The 7,625-nt window shown below is 46.3% G+C and overlaps 1 protein-coding gene across 3 annotated transcripts in view; it reads right to left on the reverse strand.

The window, feature by feature from the left end:
- Siglecl1 (SIGLEC family like 1) overlaps nt 1-7,224 on the reverse strand; it is a 22,229-nt gene extending 15,005 nt beyond the window's left edge. For all 3 annotated transcript variants that reach the window (XR_001872738.2, XM_008845201.3, XM_029569369.1), the window contains exon 1: nt 6,905-7,224. The gene's annotated coding sequence lies outside the window, so the exon portion shown is untranslated. The remainder of the gene's footprint in view (nt 1-6,904) is intronic.
- Nucleotides 7,225-7,625: the final 401 nt, after the last annotated feature.

Below are 7,625 nucleotides of genomic sequence, written 5' to 3' on the forward strand. Positions count from 1 at the left end.
AAAACTGGAAAAGACAGTGATCTTGAAACTTTTACCTTTCTTTTCTGATGGCCAAGATAAATCTGCTTTCCTTCCTATTATGATTCTCTTTAGTTCTGCCTAGCATTTGCTGTCTTTCTTGGTTTAAACATAGACAAAAATAACTTCAGCAATAATTCTAATAACTAACTTTATTTTTTGCATTTTTGGGGGGTACACATGCTCTACTATGCTGGTGGAGATCAGAGGACAGCTTTTGGGAATGAAGGGAATCAAAGCCACGAGGGTCAGTTTATGTTTAGACAACATGGTGCTGATATGGACATCAGGCATGCGGATGAGTCGGCTAATGCTAGACATCCAGAGGGCTATAGTGGAGCATAAAATGTCTGAGACTGGATGTCCCGGGACTCCAAAAGTAAATAGTGATGTATTCTGTTATGTGTCCAGTTTAGGCAAGAAGTCACCTTTGTGCAGTTTCCTGTAAGAAGTTCATGAGTCCAAGGACAGGTGCCCTTACTTGTCAGCAGTTCTCCTCCAAAAGAAATAAAGAATGTCTCATTTACCAGAAAAAAAAAAAAGATTTTTTAAATTTATTTTTATGTATGTGAGTATTTTTCCTGCATGTATGTAAGTGCACCTGTGTCATACAATGCCCATGGAGGCCAGAAAAGATTATTGGATGGCCTGGAACTGGAGTTACAGGTGGCTGTTATCTGCCATGTGGGTGCTGGAAACTGAACCTGAGTCCTCTGCAAGAGCAGTTGGTGCTCTTATGTAGCTGAAGATGAATGACCTTGAACTTCTTATCCTCCGGCTGAACCTCCAAAGGGCTGGGATTATAGGTGTGCACTACCTCATCTGGTTTGTGCAGTGCTGGGGATGCAGTGCTTTTTACATGCTCGGTAAAAGCTCCACCGGCTGAGGTACAGCCCCAGTCCCCATTTTCATTTTTATTTATTTTTGTTCAATACAAGTTCTTGCTGCGGGGTCCTGCGTGGCCTGTAACTTGCTATGAAGACCAGGCTTGCCTTGAACCTGCAGCCACCTTCCTGCCTCTGTCTCCTGAGTACTAGGATCACAGGCTTATACTGCTATGCCTGCCTTCTTTTGCCCGTTTTAAACCTAGATAATCATGAGGTGACTGTAATGATGATGGTGGTGATAGTAATGATGGTGGTGTTGATGATGGTGATGGTGCCGATAATGGCGGTGATGACAGTAATGGTGATGATGGTAGTAATGATGATGATGGTGGTAATGTTGGTGCTGATGATGGTAATGATGTTGGTGCTGATGATGGTGGTGGTGATGGTGATGGTAATTATGATGGTGCTGCTGATGGTTGTGATGATGGTAATGATGGTGGAGCTGATGATGATGATGGTAATGATGGTGGAGCTGATGATGATGATTGTGATGATGGTGCTGCTGATGATGATGATTGTGATGATGGTGCTGCTGATGATGACTGTGATGATGGAGATGATGATGGTGGTGGTGCTGCTGATGGTTGTGATGATGGTAATGATGGTGGAGATGATGATGACTATGATGATGGTGGAGATGATGATGATGATAGTGGTGATTGATGATGGAGATGATGATGACTGTGATGGTGGAGATGATGATGATGGTGGTGCTGCTGATGGTTGTGATGATGGTAATGATGGTGGAGATGATGATGACTGTGATGATGGTGGAGATGATGATGATGATAGTGGTGATTGATGATGGAGATGATGATGACTGTGATGGTGGAGATGATGATGATGGTGGTGGTGATGGTGATGGTAATTATGATGGTGCTGCTGGTGGTTGTGATGATGGTAATGATGGTGGAGCTGATGATGATGACTATGATGATGGTGGTGGTGATGGTGGTGGTGATGAGGAGGATGATTGATAGCAATGATGATTTCTGCTGCTGAGTTGTGTGAGTTCTTATATACCCTGGACATTAGCCCTTTATCAGATAACTAATCTGTGGATCTTTGCCATTTTACACTGTGACTGTCTCCTTTACAGGGCAGAAGCTTTTGAGTTTGGAACAGTCCCATAGGTCTAGTTTCACATCTGCTGCCTGTACTTCTGCTGTCAAAACCAACAACTCCTGCCCGGAGCAACACCAAGGGCCTTCCTGTTCTCCTTCAGTCCTTTGCACCAAGGTCTGATACTCACCCATCTTGGGTTGACTTTTACATATGATGTGAAATAAACGTTCATGTTCACTCAACTACATTTATATATCCTAGTTATGTATCATATTTTTCCTTATATTTTTTAGCTGTGGTTCTGTGGTAACTCCTTTTGTCATTGGTTTTCACTAAGATCATTAATATACCATAAAGTTATCATATGCCATAAGTTTATCACATTAAAATTCACAATTCTGGGCTTTGGCACCTTCACAAGGTCCTGTGACCACCACCATAATCTAATCCCACAGCACTCATCACCCCTCTTAAACCCCAGTACCCTTAATGCACGTTCCCCACCCCTCCCAATCCTCAGCCCCCACTCCTGGGAAAGCACTAGTTCCCTTTCTGTAACTTGGACTTACCAATTCTGAACATGATGCAATTGGAACAGAACAATATCTGGGCTTTTTTGAGAACCTTTACAAATGTATTGACAATTGCATTCATATATACATAAATCACATCCATTATCTCCATCCTCCACTCCCCCTTGCAACTCCCTTAGACCCATCAACACGTCCATACCCAACGTCATGTCCTCTTCCTCTTTTATAGAACCCACTGGGTCCAATTAGTGCTGCTGCATGTACATCAGAGTGGGCCATCCACCAGAGCACGGGCAACCAACCAGTGGCCACACACCACAGGAATATGGCTCCCCAGCACCCAGCACCCATCAGCTCTACATCTGGCTTCTTGTCATGCTGAACTTAAAATGGCTCATTTTGTCTGCTTTGAGATGGAGTCTCACTGTGCAGTCCAGGCTTGCCTCAAACTCATGGTGACTGTCCTGCTTCAGCCCCCTGAGAGCTGGGACGACAGGCATGTGCCACCTCACCTGGCTTCACTCTGCATGTTCTCGGGGCTCTTTGTACCATATTTTGGTACTTTATTCGTTTTACCTTTTTAAAAAAATTTTTTATTATTTTTATGTGCATGAGTGTTTTTCCTGCATGTATGTAAGTGCACCCATGTCATGCAATGCTTGCGGAGGTCAGAAGACTGCACTGAATTCCCTGGAGCTGGAGTTACGGACAGTCGTTGGCCACCATGTGGGTGCTGGGATTTGAATCCAGGTCCTCTGCAAAGGCAGTCAGTGTTCTTTTGAGTGACCTCTCCTACCTCTCCAGCCCTGCAGCATACACTCTTAACCACTGAGCCATCATTTGTTTTTTTGTTTGTTTGTTTGTTTTGAGACAGGGTCTCCCTGTCACCCAGGCTGGCCTGGAACTCACAGGGATCCACCTCCTGAACGCTGGGCTTAAAGGCGTGCACCACCTCACCTGACCTTGAGCCATCTGTTTTTAAAGATATATTTTATTGAAGGTCTGTCTCTGTCCGTCCTTCCTGAGTGGTTCTGAGTAGTCACTTCCCTCACTCTGGTCAAGCCCACACTGAACTTGACCATAAATGGGTTTCGCTTGGCTTACTAAATGCTTAGTTTTAAAGTTGACCTTCTTGTGGGAATTTAAAAACCACAGCACTATGTGAAAAATTCAAACACCCGGGTTCTTTGTTTCCTTTCATTTCAAGCAACCTGTCTCCCTAGACTGTTTTCCACATATTTGGAACTTGTTTAATAACAGCAACTGTCTCATATAGTTGTTAATATAAAATCAATCAATAGGGGCTGGAGAGATGGCTCAGCGGTTAAGAGCACTGGCTGCTCCTGCAGAGGACCCACAATTGGTTCCCAGCACCCACCCACATGATGGCTAACAACCATCTGTAACTCTAGTTCCAGGTGATCTGATGCCTTCTTTTGGCCGCTGCAGGCACTGCACAACACAGGGGCACTTACACACATGCAGGCAATACACTCACACACATAAGAAAAAATAAAATAAAATCAACAGAACAGAACCTTACACATGCAAGCACTCCACAAATATTCACTACTCCCTCTCACCTTCTTTCTTTTTGTGGGGAGTGGGGAGGTCATGCCATGTAGCCCTGGTTGACCCAGGCTACACTCAAACTTGCAATAATCCTCCTACCTCTGTTCCCCAAATGCTGGAATTACAGACAGGAGACACTACACTTAATTACTATTTAATAAATGACCTGCCTGGCTGGTCAGCATTTGGTTTGGATGCATTCTACATCACATCTCATCCCTTCCCAGTGTTCAAGGCCACCCCTCCATTTTCCTAGTCCATACTTTTTAAAATTTATTTATTTATTTACTTATTTATTATTGAGAGAGAGAGAGAGAGAGAGAGAGAGAGAGAGAGAGCACGCCCCAGTGTGTGTGGAGGTCACAGGACAACTTTTAGGGGAGGGTTCTCTCCTCCCACCACATGGGGCCTGGGGACTGAACTCAGGTCACTGGTCTCAGTGACAAGGGCCTTTAGCTGCTGAGCCATCTTGCCAGCCTACTCCATATTTTCACTGCAGGAACCCTCTGGCCAGCCTACTCCATAGTCTCTCTGCAGGACCCCTCTGAGCAGACTCTGTTCCTAATTTCTAACTTCCATGTGTCAAAAGAACTGAACAGACACTTTCCAAATGAAGACGTACTGGTGCCTAAAATGTTCAACATCTTCAACCATCAGAGAAAGGTGTAAATCAAAACTACGCAAGATTTCGTCTCACCCCATCAAAAAACCAACACCCAAACACTGCTGAGATGTGTGAAAAGGAACCCAGGTGCACTCTCACTGGGAATGTAAATTAGTTCTGCCTCCATGGGAAAACATACAGAGGTTCCTCAAATCTAAAAATAAAAACACAAGTACCACTTTTGGATATAACATGCAAAAACCCTAATCAGCTGCTGTACAGGACCATCCTCTGAGTCAGACAGAGACAGACTGCTGCGGCCCCTGCACGAGTGGGGGGGGCTCCATTTATGTAGCTAGGAGCAAGCCATCATCCACGTTGGATGAGGATTTTCCAGTGTGGCCTTGGGGGCGAGCACCACACTCCTGTAAGTAACCCCCACCCATTGCTCTGTAAGTAAGCTCAATAAATGCATTGGTTCCCCAGAATGCACTTTGGTAAAATCAAACCTCAAATGGTCCTCGGGAGGAGGGGTGGATTTTGTTTACATCTCCCCCTCAGAAGGAATTTTAGCAATACAGCTTACTATAGAGACCACCCCTGCAAGGACCTTGTTTATCACTGCCCAAGGTGCAATGCCACGTTACAGAACCTGCCGAGGTGCCCATCAAAGGATGAGTAAGGAAATGTATACGCAAGGGAGTACTATGAACAATGACATGTTATTTGTAGGAAAACACATGGAACTGGAGATCATGTTAAGCAAGATAAGCCAGACTCAGAAAGCTAAGCATCACACATGTCTCTCATGTGCGGAATGGAGACAAAGAGAGGAACAGTGGAAAGAAGGGGGGGAGGTAGAGAGAAGGAGAGAGATAGACCCTATCAGGGATATTAAAGGGGGTACAGGAGATAGGAGAGGGGTAAACATGGTCAAAGTAAGTATGTAAATGTCTCAAAGGAACTTGTACAATTAACATATGCTAATGAAATGAAAATGCAGCCTATCAGAAGAATAAAACCAAACAGCCCACAGAACGATGACTGTGCCTCCCCCTCATGGCAAGAGGACGCTGCCCGGGACCCAAGCCAAAAGGGCCTCTTTACTTCACACTAAACTGCTCTTCTTTCCGTCTGTCACTTTTTCGTTTCTTTTTGTCAACCATGGGCGACCCCATCCCCAGGCAGGTGGGCTTCATAAGCTACCTAAGCATGAGCGCAAGCCAGAGTGCTGCGTGCCTCCACAGTTCTGGCTTCCGGCCCTGCCCGGACTTCTCCAAGGATGATTCGTGACTGGAAGTGTAAGGTGGAAGAAACCCTTCCCTCTCCCAAGCTGCTTTTGGACAGAGCTGTCACAGCAGCAGGAGAGCTAGGAACCCCCTCCATGCTGACATTACAGGCCTGTGTCACCCCTGCTGCCATCTGTGTGTATTTCTTCAGCAGAGGCTAAGTGGCAAAAATGCCCTTCCCGACTAAGGAAGGACGGACTTTTTACGCTAACAGACAAGTAAAATATATTATTAGTAACATAAATAGTATCTTAATAAAAATCAATTTTCTAAAGAAACCTACAACTAACCATGAAGCTGAGTAACTACCTTAAACATGAATACTATATGAGTAATGACTAAGTGCGTTAAGTTGAGAACAACTTACTAAGAGACTGGGTGGGCTTGTTAATGGATTAAACCTCCATCATGAAAGTGACAGAATCTTGGGGTAGCTGATTAACAAAGGAACTAGGGGTTAACTCATAATGACACTAACCTGACTGTTAACCTCCACACCTCCTGCTTGTCCTGCTAGTATAACAGAGATCCACCAGCTTCCTTTCAGGCTGACTGGGTTGCAGACTGAAGAAGTAAGTGAGGGGTGACAAACATGATCAGGTGACTGTGGGGTGAGAGGATGAACAGGTGGCTGAGGGTGACAGGTTTACCAGATGACTAAGGCTGACAGGATGGACAGGTGACTGAGGGGACAGGATGGACAGGTGACTGTGGGGGACAGATGGACAGGTGACTGAGGCTGACAGGATGGACAGGTGACTGAGGGGGACAGGATGGACAGGTGACTGAGGGGGACAGGATGGACAGGTGACTGAGCCTGACAGGATGGACAAGTGACTGAGGGGGACAGGATGGACAGGTGACTGAGGAGGACAGGATGGACAGGTGACTGAGGGGGACAGGATGGACAGCTGAAAGGACAACCTCACTGACCAAGTGCTGACAGGCTGACCACCGCAGACAGGCTCCTGCCCCCTCTAGTGTCTGGTCCACCGTCCACCATTGGCCTCAGCTACCGGGCGCTGGCGGCATGGGCAGCGCGGCGGCGTAACCCACCCGGCGGCCTCGCGGTGACCCCGGCAGCGTCTGAGGCGCTTCCTTGAGGCGGCCCGGTTCCCGGAAGCCGCGTTCCCACGGAGGCTCCACACAGGGGGCCCAGGGGCCCAGAGACCACGGCGACCGGGCCGTCTAGGGACCGCGGGCGGAGCTGCACCGTAGCAGGTCCGCTGTTTTCTGCCAGCAACGTGCGGAGACGAGCGTCCAAACCAGAGTCAATCAGCAGCTGGCGCGCCTGCGTTACAGCCAATCGGTGAAGCGTGCCTCCTCAGACCCTGCCTCTGGAAGTTGACAGACAGCCATTCCAGCCAATCAGAAACTAACATTGCTTGTCCCGCCGCTCTTTGTGATTCTGAGCCAGTCAGCATCAGCCGGCGGGTCGCACTATGGCGCCAATTTCTGGGACAGTAGAGCTTTTTGATCATCATCATGAGATAACACCCCCACACTCCAACCCTGATTATTCCCTTTCCTTTTGATTAACTCTGCTCAAAAATATGTGTAGTATTTATTTATATTATATATTGCATATTAAAAAGTTTAAATTATATGTTGCATGTATAAAATATATATTATATATTACAAATATAAAATATAC

This window comes from Nannospalax galili, unplaced genomic scaffold, assembly GCF_000622305.1.
Source record: "Nannospalax galili isolate Female #2095 unplaced genomic scaffold, S.galili_v1.0 scaffold960, whole genome shotgun sequence".
In the NCBI taxonomy this organism is placed as follows: Eukaryota; Metazoa; Chordata; class Mammalia; order Rodentia; family Spalacidae; genus Nannospalax; species Nannospalax galili.